Below are 17,243 nucleotides of genomic sequence, written 5' to 3'. Positions count from 1 at the left end.
CCACGTACGAATAATAGGCAGCAGGCCAAGATAGCTGCAAATGCAGAGAAAATGCGTGAGGCAATGCTTGCTGCACCGTCACTGCCACCAGTGAAGTTTCGGTGATGGTCCTGCTTGTTATGAGCGCTGCTCAACGAAGGCGATGACACCTGTTGGGCTTGCAAAAAGCTGTCGCCCACGGAAATCAGTGTATGCTTTCCACGAACGAATAATAGGAAGCAGGCCAAGATAGCTGGAAATGCAGAGAAAATGCCTAAGGCAACGCTTGTTGCGCCGTCGCTGCCACCAGTGAAGTTTCCGTGATGGTGCTGCTTGTTATGAGCGGTGCTCAACGAAGGCGATGACACCTGTTGGGCTTGCAAGAAGCTGTCGCCCAGGGTAATCAGTGTTTGCTTTCCATGTACGAATTATAGGCAGCAGGCCAAGATAGCTGCACACGAAGAGAAAATGCGTGAGGCAAGGCTTGTTGCGCCGTCGCTGCCACCAGTGCAGTTTCGGTGATGTTCCTGCTTGTTATGAGCGGTGCTCAACGAAGGCGATGACACCTGTTGGGCTTGCAAGAAGCTGTCGCCCACGGAAATCAGTGCTTGCTTTCCACGTACGAATAATAGGCAGCAGGCCAAGATAGCTGCAAATGCGGAGAAAATGCGTAAGGCAATGCTTGTTGTGCCGTCGCTGCCACCAGTGAAGTTTCGGTGATGGTCGTGCTTGTTATGAGCGGTGCTCAACGAAGGCGATGACACCTGTTGGGCTTGCAAGAAGCTGTCGCCCACGGAAATCAGTGCTTGCTTTCCACGTACGAATAATAGGCAGCAGGCCAAGACAGCTGCAAATGCAGAGAAAAAGCCTAAGGCAATGCTTGTTGCGCCTTCGCTGCCACCAGTCAAGTTTCGGTGATGGTCCTGCTTGTTATGAGCGGTGCTCAACTTAGGCGATGACACCTGTTGGGCTTGCAAGAAGCTGTCGCCCACGGAAATCAGTGCTTGCTTTCCACGTACGATTAATAGGCAGCAGGCCAAGATAGCTGCAAATGCAGAGAAAATGCGTGAGGCAATGCTTGCTGCACCGTCACTGCCACCAGTGAAGTTTCGGTGATGGTCCTGCTTGTTATGAGCGGTTCTCAACGAAGGCGATGACACCTGTTGGGCTTGCAAGAAGCTGTTGCCCAGGGTAATCAGTGTTTGCTTTCCATGTACGAATAATAGGCAGCAGGCCAAGATAGCTGGAGACCAAGCTTCCTGGAGACCGAGCACACCGAAGTTCTGCGCAATCCTGACTTAGGCACGTACGCACGTGGGATACACCTTGCCTCTGACTGCCAATTCATGCACCTCGTCTCGATACATGGCATCATAGCGACACCGAGGATACCGCTTCACGTGATGGATACGGCTGTTATAAAAGAGGAGACGAGACCGTTCATCGGCAATGGGCGTTGCAGCAGCATAACCGGCATCATGCTAAAAAACCCATTCTGCTTTGCACTACAGGTTGCGGCTGCCTTGTTTTGCTGCCAGCTAATGCCATGCGCCAGCTTCCTGGAGACCGAGCACACCGAAGTTCTGCGCAATCCTGACCTAGACACGTGCGCATGTGGGATACACCTTGCCTCTGACTGCCAATTCATGCACCTCGTCTCGATACATGCCATCATAGCGACACCGAGGATACCGCTTCACGTGATGGATACTGCTGTTATAAAAGAGGAGACGAGACCGTTCATCGGCAATGGGCGTTGCAGCAGCAAAACCGGCATCATGCAAAAAAACCATTCTGCTTTGCACTACAGGTTGCGGCTGCCTTGTTTTGGTGCCAGCTAACGCCATGAGGCGGCTTCCTGGAGATCGAGCATCCTGAAGTTCGGTGCACACCTGACCTAGACACGTACGCACGTGGAATACACCTTGTCTTTGACTGCTAATTAATCCACCTCGTCACGACACATGGCATCATAGCGTCCCCAACGATACCACTTCACGTGACGGATACTGCTGTTAATAAAGAGGAGACCAGACCGTTCATCCGCAGGGGTGTTGCAGCAGCACAACCGGCATCATGCTAAAAACCCATTCTGCTTTGCACTACAGGTTGCGGCTGCCTTGTTTTGCTGCCAGATAATGCCATGCGCCAGCTTCCTGGAGACCGAGCACACCGAAGTTCTGCGCAATCCTGACCTAGACACGTGCGCACGTGGGTTACACCTTGCCTCTGACTGCCAATTCATGCACCTCGTCTCGATACATGGCATCATAGCGACACCGAGGATACCGCTTCACGTGACGGATACTGCTGTTATAAAAGAGGAGACGAGACCGTTCATCGGCAATGGGCGTTGCAGCAGCATAACCGGCATCATGCTAAAAAACCCATTCTGCTTTGCACTACAGGTTGCGGCTGCCTTGTTTTGCTGCCAGCTAATGCCATGCGCCAGCTTCCTGGAGACCGAACACACCGAAGTTCTGCGCAATCCTGACCTAGACACGTGCCCGCGTGGGATACACCTTGTATCTGATCGCCAATTCATCCACCTCGTCACAACACATGGCATCATAGCGACAACTTCACGTGAAGGATACTACTATTATAAAAGAGGAGACGAGACCGTTCATTGGTAGTGGGTTTTGCAGAAGCACAACCGGCATCACGCTAAAAACCCATTTTGCTTTGCACTACAGGTTGCGGCTGCCTTGTTTTGGTGCCAGCTAACGCCATGCGGCGGCTTCCTGGAGATCGAGCATCCTGAAGTTCGGCGCAATCCTGACCTAGACATGTACGCACGTGGGATACACCTTGTCTTTGCTAATTAATCCACCTCGTCAGGACACATGGCATCATAGCGACACCGACGATACCGCTTCGCGTGACGGATACTGCTGTTACAAAAGAGTAGACGAGACCGTTTATCGGCAGTGGGTGTTGCAGCAGCACATCCGGTATCATACAAAAAAACCATTCTGCTTTGCACTACAGGTTGCGGCTGCCTTGTTTTGCTGCCAGCTAATGCCCTTGGCCAGCTTCCTGGCGACCGAGCACACCGAAGTTCTGCGCAATCCTGATTTAGGCACGTACGCACGTGGGATACACCTTGCCTCTGATCGCCCATTCATCCACCTAGTCATGACACACGGCATCATAGCGTCACCAAAGATACCGCTTCACGTGAGGGATACTGCTGTTAAAAAAGAGGAGACCAGACCGTTCATCGGGCAGGGGTGTTGCAGCAGCACAACCGGCATCATGCTAAAAAACCTATTCTGCTTTGCACTACAGGTTGCGGCTGCCTTGTTTTGCTGCCAGCTAATGACATGCGCCAGCTTCCTGGAGACCGAGCACACCGAAGTTGTGCGCAATCCTGACCTAGACACGTGCGCACGTGGGATACACCTTGTCTCTGATCGCCAATTCATCCACCTCGTCACGACACATGACATCACAGTGACACCACTTCACGTGACGGATACTGCTGTTATAAAAGAGGAGACGAGTCCTTTCATCGACAATGGGCGTTGCAGCAGCATAACCGGCATCATGGAAAAAAAACCTTCTCCTTTGCACTACAGGTTGTGGCTGCCTTGTTTTGGTGCCAGCTAACGCCATGCGGCGGCTTCCTGGAGATCAAGCATGCTGAAGTTCGGCGCAATCCTGACCTAGACACGTACGCACGTGGTATACACCTTGTCTCTGACTGCCAATTCATCCACCTTGTCACGACACATGACATCATAGCGACACCTTCACGTAACGGATACTGCTGTTATAAAAGAGGAGACGAGACAGTTCATGGGCAGTGGGTGTTGTAGCAGCACAACCGGCATCATGCTAAAAAACCCATACTGCTTTGCACTACAGGTTTCGGCTGCCTTGTTTTGGTGCCAGCTAACGCCATGCGGCGGCTTCCTGGAGATCAAGCATGCTGAAGTTTGGCGGAATCCTGACCTAGACACGTAAGCACGTGGGATACACCTTGTCTTTGACTGCTAATTAATCCACCTCGTCACGACACATGGCATCATAGCGACACCGACGATACCGATTCCCGCGACGGATACTGCTGTTATAAAAGAGGAGACGAGACCGTTCATGGGCAGTGGGTGTTGCTGCAGCACAACCGGCATCATGCTAAAAACCCATTTTGCTTTGCACTACAGGCTACGGCTGCCTTGTTTTGCTGCCACCTAACACCATGCGCCGGCTTCCTGGAGACCGAGCACACCGAAGTTCTGCGCAATCCTGACCTAGACACGTAAGCACGTGGGATACACCTTGTTTTTGACTGCTAATTAATCCACCTCGTCACGACACATGGCTTCATAGCGACACTGACGATACCGCTTCACGTGACGGATACTGCTGTTATAAAAGAGGAGACGACTCCGTTCATCGGCAATGGGCGTTGCAGCAGCATAACCGGCATCAAGCAAAAAAACCATTCTGCTTTGCACCACAGGTTGCGGCTGCCTTGTTTTGCTGCCAGCTAACAACATGCGCCGGCTTCCTGGAGACCGAGCACACCGAAGTTCTGCGCAATCCTGACCTAGACACGTGCCCGCGTGGAATACACCTTGTCTCTGATCGCCCATTCATCCACCTCGTCATGGCACATGGCATGATAGCGTCACCAACGATACCGCCTCACGTGACGGATACTGCTGTTAAAAAAGAGGAGACTAGACCGTTCATCGCCAGGGGTGTTGCAGCAGCACAACCGGCATCACGCTAAAAAACCCATTCTGCTTTGCACTACAGGTTGCGGCTGCCTTGTTTTGCTGCCCGCTAATGCCATGGGCCAGCTTCCTGGAGACCGAGCACACCAAAATTCGGAGCAATCCTGACCTAGACACGTGCGCACGTGGGATACACCTTGTCTCGGACTGCCAATTCATCCACCTCGTCACGACACGACATCACAGTGACACCGCTTCACGTGACGGATACTGCTGTTATAAAAGAGGAGACGAGACCGTTCATCGGCAGTAGGTGTTGCAGCAGCAGAACTGGCATCTTGCTAAAAAACCCATTCTGCTTTGCACTACCGGTTGCGGCTGCCTTGTTTTGCTGCCAGCTAACGCCATGTGCAGGCTTCCTGGAGACCGAGCACACCGAAGTTATGCGCAATCCTGACTTAGGCACGTACGCACGTGGGATACACCTTGCCTCTGACTGCCAATTCATGCACCTCGTCTCGATACATGGCATAATAGCGACACCGAGGATACCGCTTCACGTGATGGATACTGCTGTTATAAAAGAGGAGACGAGACCGTTCATCGGCAATGGGCGTTGCAGCAGCATAACCGGCATCATGCTAAAAAACCCATTCTGTTTTGCACTACAGGTTGCGGCTGCCTTGTTTTGCTGCCAGCTAATGCCATGGGCCTACTTCCTGGAGACCGAGCACACCGAAATTCGGCGCAATCCTGACCTAGACACGTGCGCACGTGGGATACACCTTGTCTCTGACTGCCAATTCATCCACCTCGTCACAACACATGGCATCATAGCGACAACTTCACGTGAAGGATACTACTATTATAAGAGAGGAGACGAGACCGTTTATCAGCAGTGGGTGTTGCAGCAGCACATCCGGTATCATACAAAAAAACATTCTGCTTTGCACTACAGGTTGCGACTGCCTTGTTTTGCTGCCAGCTAATGCCCTGGGCCAGCTTCCTGGAGACCGAGCACACCGAAGTTCTGCGCAATCCTGAATTAGGCACGTACGCACGTGGGATACACCTTGCCTCTGATCGCCCATTCATCCACCTCGTCATGACACATGGCATCATAGCGACACCGACGATACCGCTTCACGTGACGGATACTGCCGTTATAAAAGAGGAGACGAGTCCGTTCATCGGCAATGGGCGTTGCAGAAGCATAACCGGCATCATGCAAAAAACCATTCTGCTTTGCACTACAGTATGCAGCTGCCTTGTTTTGCTGCCAGCTAACACCATGCGCCGGCTTCCTGGAGACCGAGCACACCGAAGTTCTGCGCAATCCTGACCTAGACACGTGCCCGCGTGGGATACACCTTGTATCTGATCGCCAATTCATCCACCTCGTCACAACACATGGCATCATAGCGACAACTTCACGTGAAGGATACTACTGTTATAAAAGAGACGAGACCGTTCATTGGTAGTGGGTGTTGCAGAAGCACAACCGGCATCACGCTAAAAACCCATTTTGCTTTGCACTACAGTTTGCGGCTGCCTTGTTTTACCGCCACCTAACACCATGCGCCGGCTTCCTGGAGACCGAGCACACCGAAGTTCTGCGCAATCCTGACCTAGACACGTGCACACGTGGAATACACCTTGTATCTGATCGCCAATCATCCACCTCGTCACGACAAATGACATCACAGTGACACTGCTTCACGTGACGGATACTGCTGTTATAAAAGATGAGACGAGTCCGTTCATCGGCAATGGGCGTTGCAGCAGCACAACCGGTATACTAAAAAACCCATTCTGCTTTGCACTGCAGGTTGCGGCTGCCTTGCTTTGCTGCCAGCTAACGCCATGCGCGGGCTTCCTGGAGACCGAGCACACCGAAGTTCTGCGCAATCTGAACCTAGACACGTGCACGCGTGGGATACACCTTGTCTCTGATCACAAATTCATTCACCTCGTCACGGCACATGGCATCATAACGACACCGACGATAGCGCTTCACGTGACGGATACTGCTGTTATGAAAGAGGAGACGAGACCGTTCATCGGCAGTGGGTGTTGCAACAGTACAACCGGCATCATGCAAAAAAAAACCATTCTGCTTTGCACTCAGTACCCCAGGGTTCGATGTTAGGGCTACTTTTGTTTCTCATATACATCAATGATATTGTACGAGATATTCCAGTTCATATCAAACTTTTTGCTGACGATTGTACTTTGTACTCCGAAATTAGCACCAAATTGAATCAATTATGCTTAACCGTGCACATCCCGCATTCCACACCACACATTACATCTTTGCTTCATGTATGAATATAAAAAAAATGTCAACATTGAAACACTGTGGTGAAATAAACTTACAACTTCAACTTCAGAAGGTTGCTTCCTGGTGTCGCGAATGGCAGATGGTGATCAACGTTGCAAAAACAGTTTTCATGAGAATAACGCATAAAAAGAAACCTTTGCAGTTTGAATACAGTATTAATAACACTTTCATCTCTGAAGTTTTCCTCCCCTTCGGTTCCACCTCCTGGCTTACAAATCCGTTGTACTGCCCATTTTAGATTACACTGCAATGATATGGGGCCCTTTTACAAAAACTCACATTGCCAAACTAGAACAGGTTCAAGGAAGAGCCGTGCGTTTTATTTATAACACATTTACGAGAACTTCCATTACAGAACTTTTAAACAGGGCTAATGTTCCTTCTTTGGCACAAAGAAATGGTTGTTCACGATTGAAGTTCTTGTATCAACTAATAGAGGGGCATTATAAGATGTACATAACAAAGGTCGTAACCTTCTCCTTCGGATACGCTACTCGGCGAAGAAATAATTCCACTATAACACCTTTTTCGTCATGCAGCAACTCTTTTAAGTATTCTTTTTTTCCGCGCACAATAGTGGACTGGAACCACCTAAAAAATGACGTCTCTGCGCCAACATTAACTTTTTTTCTTATCATGTTTACAGTGACATTATTTTGTTTGTGCCATGTTCGCAGTGACAGTGTTTTACTTCTTCAGTGTAACGTTGCGTGTGCCCAACCTGTGTATTTATTCAAATAAGTTTTTTTATTAACCTTTGCATTTTCTGTACATACTAATGTATTCATTGTTTGTTCCACCCTGGTAAAATCTCTGCATGGTGATTGCAGTATTTATAAAATAAATAAATAAGAATGTCACCCCATCTGCAGTCGCTCACACCAGAGAAACTTCAGATGAAGATGATGATTCAATGGCATCCCCTTTGAAACGTGGCGGTGAAAGTCACCTAGCCTGCTTGATTTAATCAGGCATGCTGTACATGTTTTACAGCGACTCTGTATATGCCTAGGCAAAACGTGTGTCTGCGCACAGGAGGGCCCTCCGCAGGAACCAGTCCGCATGCGCGAAAAAGCAAAATCTAGTTGGAGAGGAGTTACTAGTTAAGAGCAAGTGGGAACATCTGGGTATTTCACCTCGGAGTAATGCATGTTGGCAAAGTACAGAGCGGCCCACTGTTAAAGGGAACACTGGAGCGTGCGGCATCTGCTCGGCACCACCGCCTGTCGGCGGCTGCAACGAGTGTCGCGCAAGCGCAGTGATTGCTGTGGGCGGTGCTTTTTCGTCGTCGGCTTCCGCGATTCGTATCGTCATGAAGCAAGCAGCTCGCGTAATTCGTATTTAAAACCCAGCCACTTTCCTTCCAGCTGGAAGAAAGTGGCTGTGTTCATTTATAATCAAATAAATGCCCTAATAAACATCAACAGCATGACACTGCAGTCTTTTGTTCCCCTTCTTGCAGTGTCATGCTGCTGACTTTTAGAGCATTTATAATCAAATAAATGCCCTAAACGTCAGCAGCATGACACTGCCATCTTTTGTTCGCCTTCTCGTTTCATAAAGATTTGCCTGCTTCAAAAAATTTTTAGTGCTCGTCGATTCCAGTGATTCAACAATAGCTCAAGTGTAGCTCTTTATAAAGTACAGTAGAATCCCTTAAGACGAACTTGAAGGGACCATGAATATTTGTTCGCCTTATCGGAAGTTTGTCTTAACAGAAGCGCACCCAAAAAAATAATTGGCAACATGACCAGGTGCATCCAAATATTATACTTAAAAACCGTAAATGAAGTAGACTTACAACAGGAGAAAATTGACATAAAGAGCATTTATTTAGCTGAAAACCGCATTTTGATGGAGGTGCAATGCAAAAACGCCCGTGTGCTTGCGTTGTAGTGCACGGTAAAGAACCCCAAGTAGTCAAAAATTAATCCGGAGCCCTCCACTACAGCGTGCCTCATAATCAGAACTGGTTTTGGCATGTGAAACCCAAGAAGGAAAGAAGAAAACTCTTTTCAAGTGGTACTCTTGCTTGGTTTTATCCAGTCTGTGATGGATGTTTGTCGCTTCTGTGCAAATCAGCGAGCAGCCACAAACAACGTCATCTCACCTAATGACCTTAATTCTGTGCTTTCGTGCTGCCGGAAAATGTTCACAAGGAATTCAAGCAGGCATCTGCCGCCTCAAAAAAAAATTATGGGGTTTTACATGCCAAAACCATGATCTGATTATGAGGCACGCCGTAGTGGGGGACTCCGGAAATTTGAACCAACCGGGGTTTTTAATGTGCACCTAAATCTAAGTACACGGGTGTTTTCGCATTTCACCCCCATCGAAATGTGGCCGCCGTGGCCGGAATTCGATCCCGCGACTTCGTGCTCAGCAGCCCAACACCATAGCCACTGACTCACAGGTCACCTGTATGATGATGTAAGGTCACATTCACCCGCTGAGAAACGGCACTGGCCAGGAAAGTTTCTCCTCTTTTTTCCTTTTACTTGGTTTTTGTTTTTTTCTCGTTTTCGCATCTGTCCACCGACGATGTGCGCCGCAGGCCTCCAGTGGCCTTGCCTCCAGGATCCGTAGCGGTGGTGGTCACTCCGAATGTTCGTCTTAACCGAAGAGTACGTCTGAGGGGGTTCATCTAAAGCGGACCTTTTTTTTTGCATTGAGACTATGGAAAATCAAACATTCAACCAACCAGACTTAGATGAATTATCAGGCACAGCCGCCAAGCCCATCGCTGTAATGGGTAACATCCTTTTCCAATAAGTTCAGAGACGCCGGTACCTGGCTTCGCTACAGGTGTTGCACAAGCCGTATATGAGGCTGGTTTATCGTGAGCAGAAACGGTGAATTTCGGTAAATAAGAAATGTTACTATCATCATCATCATCATCATCGACAGAAGCTGACCCCCCCCCCCCCTTCAGAAAAAAACCTGGATCCACCCCTGAATGTGCTTGTCCTCCTTTTGTCAGGATTTGCTGAAATAAAGTGAAAGTATAAATTAAAGCTGTGCACGTTCGCACCAACAATGATGCCATAAGCTTTTAGCCACAACAACAGTGAAGAGGTAGAGGCAACGCAAAATAATCCTCAAACTATGTGGGTAACAGAACTCCGGTTGTGACACTTTAGGGGCGGGGTTGGGGGTAAGCTACAAATCGCCGGGGAGGGGGCTCTGCCCCCCCCCCCCCCGGACCACGAGTAACCATTTGCGGCAGTACGAGAGGTAGTTACGGCGGTATAGGAGTCTGTCACGGAACAGCAAAGTGGTGTGCTTGGCGATGCAATGCATAGTCAGGAGAAGGCGCTGATGGGTGGGACAGAAATGCCAGCATAGAGACAATCCATTGATCCTTCTGCTGCTCCGAAAGCATGTCCGTGGTGGTAAGGGAGGACTCACATATTGGTACCTTTGAATAATTGGGCTGGCCTGACACAGGGGAGTAGGACAGGGCATCCGCGTTAGAACGTTTATGGCCAGAGTGGAACAGCACTCGAATGTCATACTCTTGGAGGCGGAGTGCGCCCATTGAGCGAGGCGACCTAAAGGATCTTTAAGGACCACAGCCAGCAGAGGGCATGATGGTCACTTATTACGTCGAATGGGCCGTACAGGTAAGGGCAGAATTTAGTTATGGCCCAAATGATAGCCATGCATTCATTTTCTGTGACAGAATAGTTGGCTTCCGCTTTCGTCAGTGCACGTCTGGCGTAGGAAATGATGTATTCATCAAAGCCAGTCTTTCATTGCGCAAGAACAGCGCCAATGCCGACACCACTAGCACCCATGTGTATTTGTGTCGGTGCGCTTGGGTCGAAATGACAGAGAATCGGGGGCGAGGTTAGAAGACGACCGTGAATGCGGCATTGCAAAGTGGCGACCAGGCCAAGAGGTCGTGGTTACCTGTGAGAAGCAGCATGAAAGGCGCTATTATGGGGGCGACGTTGCAGATGAAACGGCTGAAGTATGAGCACAATCCGATGAAGCTGCGGAGTTCTTTTGTGCTCTTTGGTAGTGCAAATTCGGCGACTGCTTGGCGTTTGGTAGAATCTGGAAGCACACCATCTTTCGAAACAGCATGGCTGTCGGGCGGCGAAGTGACACTTCTTGATGTTGAGCTAGTGTCCAGGGTGAGGCAAGTGAGGACGCGTTCGAGTCGGAGCAGGTGAGAAGTCCGGGGAAAAGAGAACAATGTCATCGAGATAACAAAGGCATGCCTGCCATTTCAGGCTGCGGAGGATGTTATCCATCATTCTTTCAAATGTGGCAGGCACATTGCACAGGCCAAAGGGCATCACGGTAAATTCATACAAGCCATCAGGCATAACGAATGCCGTTTTCGGGCGATCTGGCTCAGCCATCGGGACTTGCCAATAACCAGATCGTAAGTCTAAGGACAAAAAGAATTCAGCGCCTTGGAGGCAGTCGAGTGCATCGTCGATACGGGGGGAGAGGATAGACATCTTTCTGGGTTATCTTGTTCTGGCGTCGCTAGTCCACACAAAAACGAATTGTGAGTGAGTGAAACAACTTTATTTAGACCAGCGGATTGAGGCCTGGGCCTAGGCCGCGCCAGGGGCGGTAGAGAGACCCTGTCTCACGGCCGTCTCTCGAGCTTGCTGGATGGCCCATAGTTGAACTTGCAGATCTGAGCTGATCAGCGCGGCTTTCCACCGCGCCCCAAGCTGTTCTGGGGAGACTGCATATTCATCCTGAACATGTGCGCAATCCCATAGAATGTGTTCTAGGGTCCGATCTTTCTTTTTCACCAGCACTACTGGAGAGGCCCAAGGATTGTGGGAAGGCTGTATCACACCGCGTTGAAGCATGTCGCCTACGTGCTCGTCGATGACACGGCGCTCTGTCGCGGACACATGGTATGGACGCTGGTGTAGTGGCACATGGCTACCGGTGTCGATGTGAACGACTGTGGCGGCACATCCTAAACATTTTTGTCAGAGGTCAAAAGAAGTACGAAATCGGATGGGGAGGTCGACGATCTGCGCACGCCGACTCGGAGTGAGGCTCAGATCAATACACTGAGCAAACGTTGTCACTTGCTGGCTCAGACGCAGAGACAGGAAGAGCCATGGCATCAACCTGAAGAGGAGTCGAGTTATCAGGCACCTCGTAGAGGAAGCTCATCTCAAGTTCGCCAGCAGACCTGAGGCACTCGCCATGGTGTAAGCTTGATGGACACGAAAACGGATTAGAAACATAAAAAGCACTAGAGCCCTGGCAAATGGGAAGGAGGGCAAAGGGAAGCAAGAAGGGATGACGGCGCGTAGAGAACTGTGGAATCGTAGAAAGCAGCACAGGAAACAGGCACAAGCGTGCAAGAGAAAGCAGGGATATCGGTGTCAGCGGTGATGAACACTCGAGCAGAAGATAGAGGCACATCTTCAGAAATACTTCCGCAAAATGTAGACAGCACAAGTTCACACGGGCACAATCGATCACCGCGCGATGAGAAGAGAGGGAGTCCCATCCTATTATGATGGCATGAGAGCAGTGGGGAAGAACAACAAACTCAATGTGATATAAACTGTTTTGTATGGCGGCACGGACGGTGCATGTTCCTACAGGCTCAATTGGCTCAGCGCTTGCTATACGTAGCGAAATAGTGGAAAACGGCATCGTGACCTTTCAGAGCGTACGGCGAAGCTGGTCGGCAATCACTGACACCGCAGCACTGGTGTCGACAAGCGCAGGAACGGCGCTACCTTCCACATAAACTTCAATGACGTTCGCAGAGAATAAACGAGGGCTTGAGCAGTTCGATGAGATCACAGTTCTTGCCTCCAGAACTGCGCCTTTTAGTTTTCCTCCACAGCTGGAGGGTGGCGGATAATCGGGGACAGGGAACGTTGACGGGGAGATGGAGACTGACCAGTGTCGAAACTTCGGGGAGCAGGAGACGAAGCAAAGCACGGAACTGGTGGGACATAGCAGGACTGGGATTCAGGAGCATGCCCTTGTGGTGTCACAGTATCGGGAGGGTGCCAACCCCACTGGCGCCAAAACCGTTCCACATGTCCAGCACAGCCACACGCGAAGCAGATGAGCCGGGTGTCTTGGGTACGCCACGGATTGTGAACAGGGGGCCCAGGCTGGGGTGCACAATGCTGAGCCGGGCGTAGGGGCTGTGGAGGCGCGCAGAAGCCACTTCTGAGCATGTAGTTCGCAGCTGCAGAAGGTGACGCGTAGAAGTCGCTTGTGGGCTTGTAGTGCGGAACTGCAGGCGGAGGTCTCGGACTGGCGATGGCAGCAGTGTACGTGAGCGGAACCGGCGCTGGAGGTGGCTGATGAGCGAGAGATAGTGTGTCACTGACTTGTTCATGTATGACTCGTCGTAGTTCCAGAGACAAGGCGGACTCAGACGACTGGGTAGCAGGGAGAAGTGACAGTTGACGCGCGACTTCCTCTCGAACGAATTGTTTGACTTGGTCGAGGAACGAGAAGTGGACTGGAGCAGCATTGAAACTGTCGGTTAGGGCCAAAACCGTGTCGTCCGGCGCGACAGCTCGGCGCGCTAGTGAGGCGTTGTTTGTGGAACTCGTCGTAGCTCTTGCACAGGGTGATCACCTCGTCTACCATTCGAGGATTTTTCGCCAAGAGCATCTGGAAGGCATCATACTCTATGCCTTTCATGACATTCTTTATCTTTTCACTTTCTGGCATAGTGGGGTTAATGCCCAGACAAAGGTCAACGACATCTTCAAATGTAGCTGGTGAAGTTTTCACCCTTTTGCTGAGCACGACAGCGCAAGCGTTGTTCCGCACGAAGCTTTCGCACAGCAGGGTGGCCGAAGACTTCTTTGAAACAATTCGTAAATGCTGTCCAGGTGGAAAGGTCGGATTCATGATTCCAGTACCAGAGATTAACGACTCCAGAAAGATAGAAGATGACGTTAGTCAGTTTAGCTTTGTCATCCCATTTGTTATGTGCACTCACGCGGTTGTATCATGAGAGCCAATCCTTGATGTCATGGTCGTCGATGCCGCTGAAGACAGGAGGATTACGCTGGCGTACAGCACTGGAGCAGACGACAGGCGACGCCTGGGGAGGATCGGGCTGCGCGGCGTCCTCAGTCATGGCAGAAATGGGAGGGTGCATCCGGATGTGGAGTTCCAGGTCGGTGAAGGGCCCAGCACGTCCACCAAATGTAGAGAGGCATTATGGTTTAATTAATTAGAGAGTAGAGCACTGCAGCGAGAGGTTACACAGCTCAGGCAACACAGGCACAAGGCTTCGACCAACTCGTCGTCGTCTTTCTCGAAGCAGTGCATACTGCTCGTTCTTCTTCAGTACAATATAAATACATATATCTATACATTCGCGTGGACGACGGGACCACCGCCCCGAGGAGCTAGAGGAAACGAGACATGTGTGACGTTTTGACGAGACCGCTATGACGGGAGAGCAGAAGGAAACTAGATACACAAGCGCTTGGAACGCCGAAAAAGAGAGGGCGGTGTGAACATAGACATGGGCTAAGATCCGATCAAACGATGACCACCGATCACGCCACCAGAGCACAGCTGCCGATGATGCGCCTGCACCAGATTATACACGGCGTCTCTGTCCGTAGGAGCCTTTCTCCTCGGGAGTCCGGACTATAAGCGAACATGATGGAATTAATATAACAGAGGTGATGAGAATGTGAGTGCATACCTATCGTCACGATGACTACCGATCATGCCACCAAAGCACAGCTGGCAATGCACCTGCACGAGATTACATGCGTGTTCAGGTGTCACGAATTTAGGCGCTCTAGAAACAACATGACAGGAGACAACATGACAGGTATGATTTGCTCACAATCATACCTTCAACTGTTTAAGAAGCTAGTCGTGAGTGAAATCTACCAGCATCACGTGGCCCATCGCTAACCTTTTCGGTCTCCCACACCTGAACTCTGAACGAACCTTTGTGTTCTCTCTAGTTACATTTACCCTTCATTTTCTTTTTTGGTTTTCTTCTACAGTGCACTACAGTAAATTGTACACACACCAAGCTCGTGCCTCAGCACAACATAGCCTGACGGCACAATGTCAGCCCACTAAAATGGTCACAGCTCAATAAATACCTCTGTTCTTACCCTTGTGCCTAGAACCTATTTGGGTCCCAGGTGTGACAAGGGTAGTTCAAGGGAGCATTACAGGTCCCAGAGCCCACCACCCAGAGTCCACAGGGGTACGTATGTGCCATTGCGCTTGGACCTTTTCTTCACTATCACCAGGATCGGCCCACATTTTTGTTTGACACAGAACAAAAATGCACGGAACCCTAGCCATATACAGCTTCACTGTAAAAGGAGGCAAATGCAGATGAGCTGGCAATGGTAACGTGGGCATAGACTGGTGCAGGCGCGTTGCCAGCTTTGCTCTGGTGATGTGACCGGGATTCATCGGGACCCGGACTAGAGAGGGGACGTCTGAGAGCTGACCTGCAACAGCTACAGCTCCTGAGCACTACGGTGACACAGCCTCGGTCCAGCCCCATGAAGCTATGACCCGCTACTGTTCAGTGCCATGGAGGCAATCGCCTGGCCACATCAGCTACCCGGTGCCCTACCGACGACCACCACGCAAGTCCCAGGTGCACTGCGGCCAATGCAGAAGCCAGTCCCGTCAAACGACGGAGACGGACGTCTGTGTCACGTCTGAGCTACAACGGCCATGTCTTGTGCCACGTCGGACCTGCTACCGCCACGTCGTGACAGTCGTGGCTGTTTTGTTTGTCATTTGCCTTATTGGGAACTGAGAGTAAATGCAAATGAAAGTGCTATAAATATTTTTCTATCATATCCTGTCATGTTGTTTCTAGAGCACCTAAATTCGTGACACCTGAACACGCATGTAATCTGTAACCGATTTAAATGAAAACGATATGCAATGCCAATTAGTTGCACATTATTAATAAAGTCAGCACTTCCTGTAGTAAATGTAGAACTGGTAGCAGGCAAATTGAAGTCACCACATAGAATAAGTTTAGTGCTCTGTGTCATTCGTGAAGAAATATAGTTGGTCAAGTGCTTAGAACCTCTACATCAGAGCTGGGTGGCCGGTAGACAACGCCAATTACCAAAGATAAATTACCACAATAATTTCCAAAACAGTGCTTCACACTAAATGCACCACACTTTTATAAGCAATCTTTAAAAAGTAATGCAACACCTCCTCCCCTTCAATTGCGGTCTTTTCAGCAGAACAAGTTCACTATCAAAAACACCATCGTGAAGCCACGTTTTGGTAAGAGCAATCACCTTTCATTTATCTATTGTTTACAACTGCTCAAGATCAAGCATCTTGGACTGCAGTTCACATTTAATAGCTTTAGTGTAAGGCAGCTTTCATTGTGTCACTACTGTACTCGCTTAGATAAAATGACTATCGTGGTTTGTTTCATCCCAGGCATAAAAGTTCCTGTTCACTGTCACTTTATCAAACAGCAGCTGCACAGTTTCGTTCCGGTTTCTGTTTTCTGCTGTACTTTCCCATAATTTCTTTCTAACATGGCAAACTTTTCCTGAAAAATTCTCAATTACATACAGTCCAGAACATTTCAGCTTTTCACTGTTTCGTAGTAAATGAGTCTTTTCGTGACAGTCAACTAGTTTCAGAGTGACAGGCCTAATTTTGATGGTGTGCCTTGTTTCCAAACGATCGTACCTTTCAACCACAGTTACTTCCAGATTCATTCGTTTTTTTTAAGAAAGCAGTCGCAACAGTCTCGTGTAATGCATTGCAATGTTTCACCACTGGGTTTAGAAAAGCCATGAATAATAATGTTATTTCTCTTGCTGCAATTTTCTAAATCATCAACATTATTTGTTACTGAAGCAACACTTATAAATAACCTGCAATTCCAAAGTAACCATTTTTTCACGGGTTAAAGCAAAGTGCTGTAAAGATGGTTCCAACAAATCCAGACATGGGGACAATGCCTCTTTTATGCCACGCTGAGCGGTGCTAAACTCACTGCTGCACCTCTTAATTCCTTTTCGACCATCAAGAAGCATAAGCATCAGTTAAACATTGCCATCCTTCTTATCCACGAGACCATTCAGAAAGCGTCCAATAGCAGCACGTCTGTGGTGGCCCATGGTACACGGTGTGCAGGCCAAAGTAAAGTCTTTCTCAAAATTGTTCACATTGTTACAACCAAAATTTAAAATGAACATGCAGGTGTCAAGGTTGACCGAACATGGGCGTATAGGGCTACT

The 17,243-nt window shown here is 49.4% G+C and overlaps 1 long non-coding RNA gene across 1 annotated transcript; it reads right to left on the bottom strand.

The window, feature by feature from the left end:
* Positions 1 to 2,857: 2,857 nt before the first annotated feature.
* Positions 2,858 to 4,143, bottom strand: LOC125943739 (uncharacterized). Its single transcript, XR_007465866.1, has 3 exons — positions 3,991 to 4,143; positions 3,306 to 3,411; positions 2,858 to 3,005 (listed from the first exon to the last, which is right to left on the bottom strand). It is a non-coding gene; the product is annotated as an uncharacterized LOC125943739 (long non-coding RNA).
* Positions 4,144 to 17,243: the final 13,100 nt, after the last annotated feature.

This window comes from Dermacentor silvarum, chromosome 3, assembly GCF_013339745.2.
Source record: "Dermacentor silvarum isolate Dsil-2018 chromosome 3, BIME_Dsil_1.4, whole genome shotgun sequence".
NCBI classification, from domain to species: Eukaryota; Metazoa; Arthropoda; class Arachnida; order Ixodida; family Ixodidae; genus Dermacentor; species Dermacentor silvarum.
This window is presented reverse-complemented; position numbering and strand designations above follow the sequence as displayed.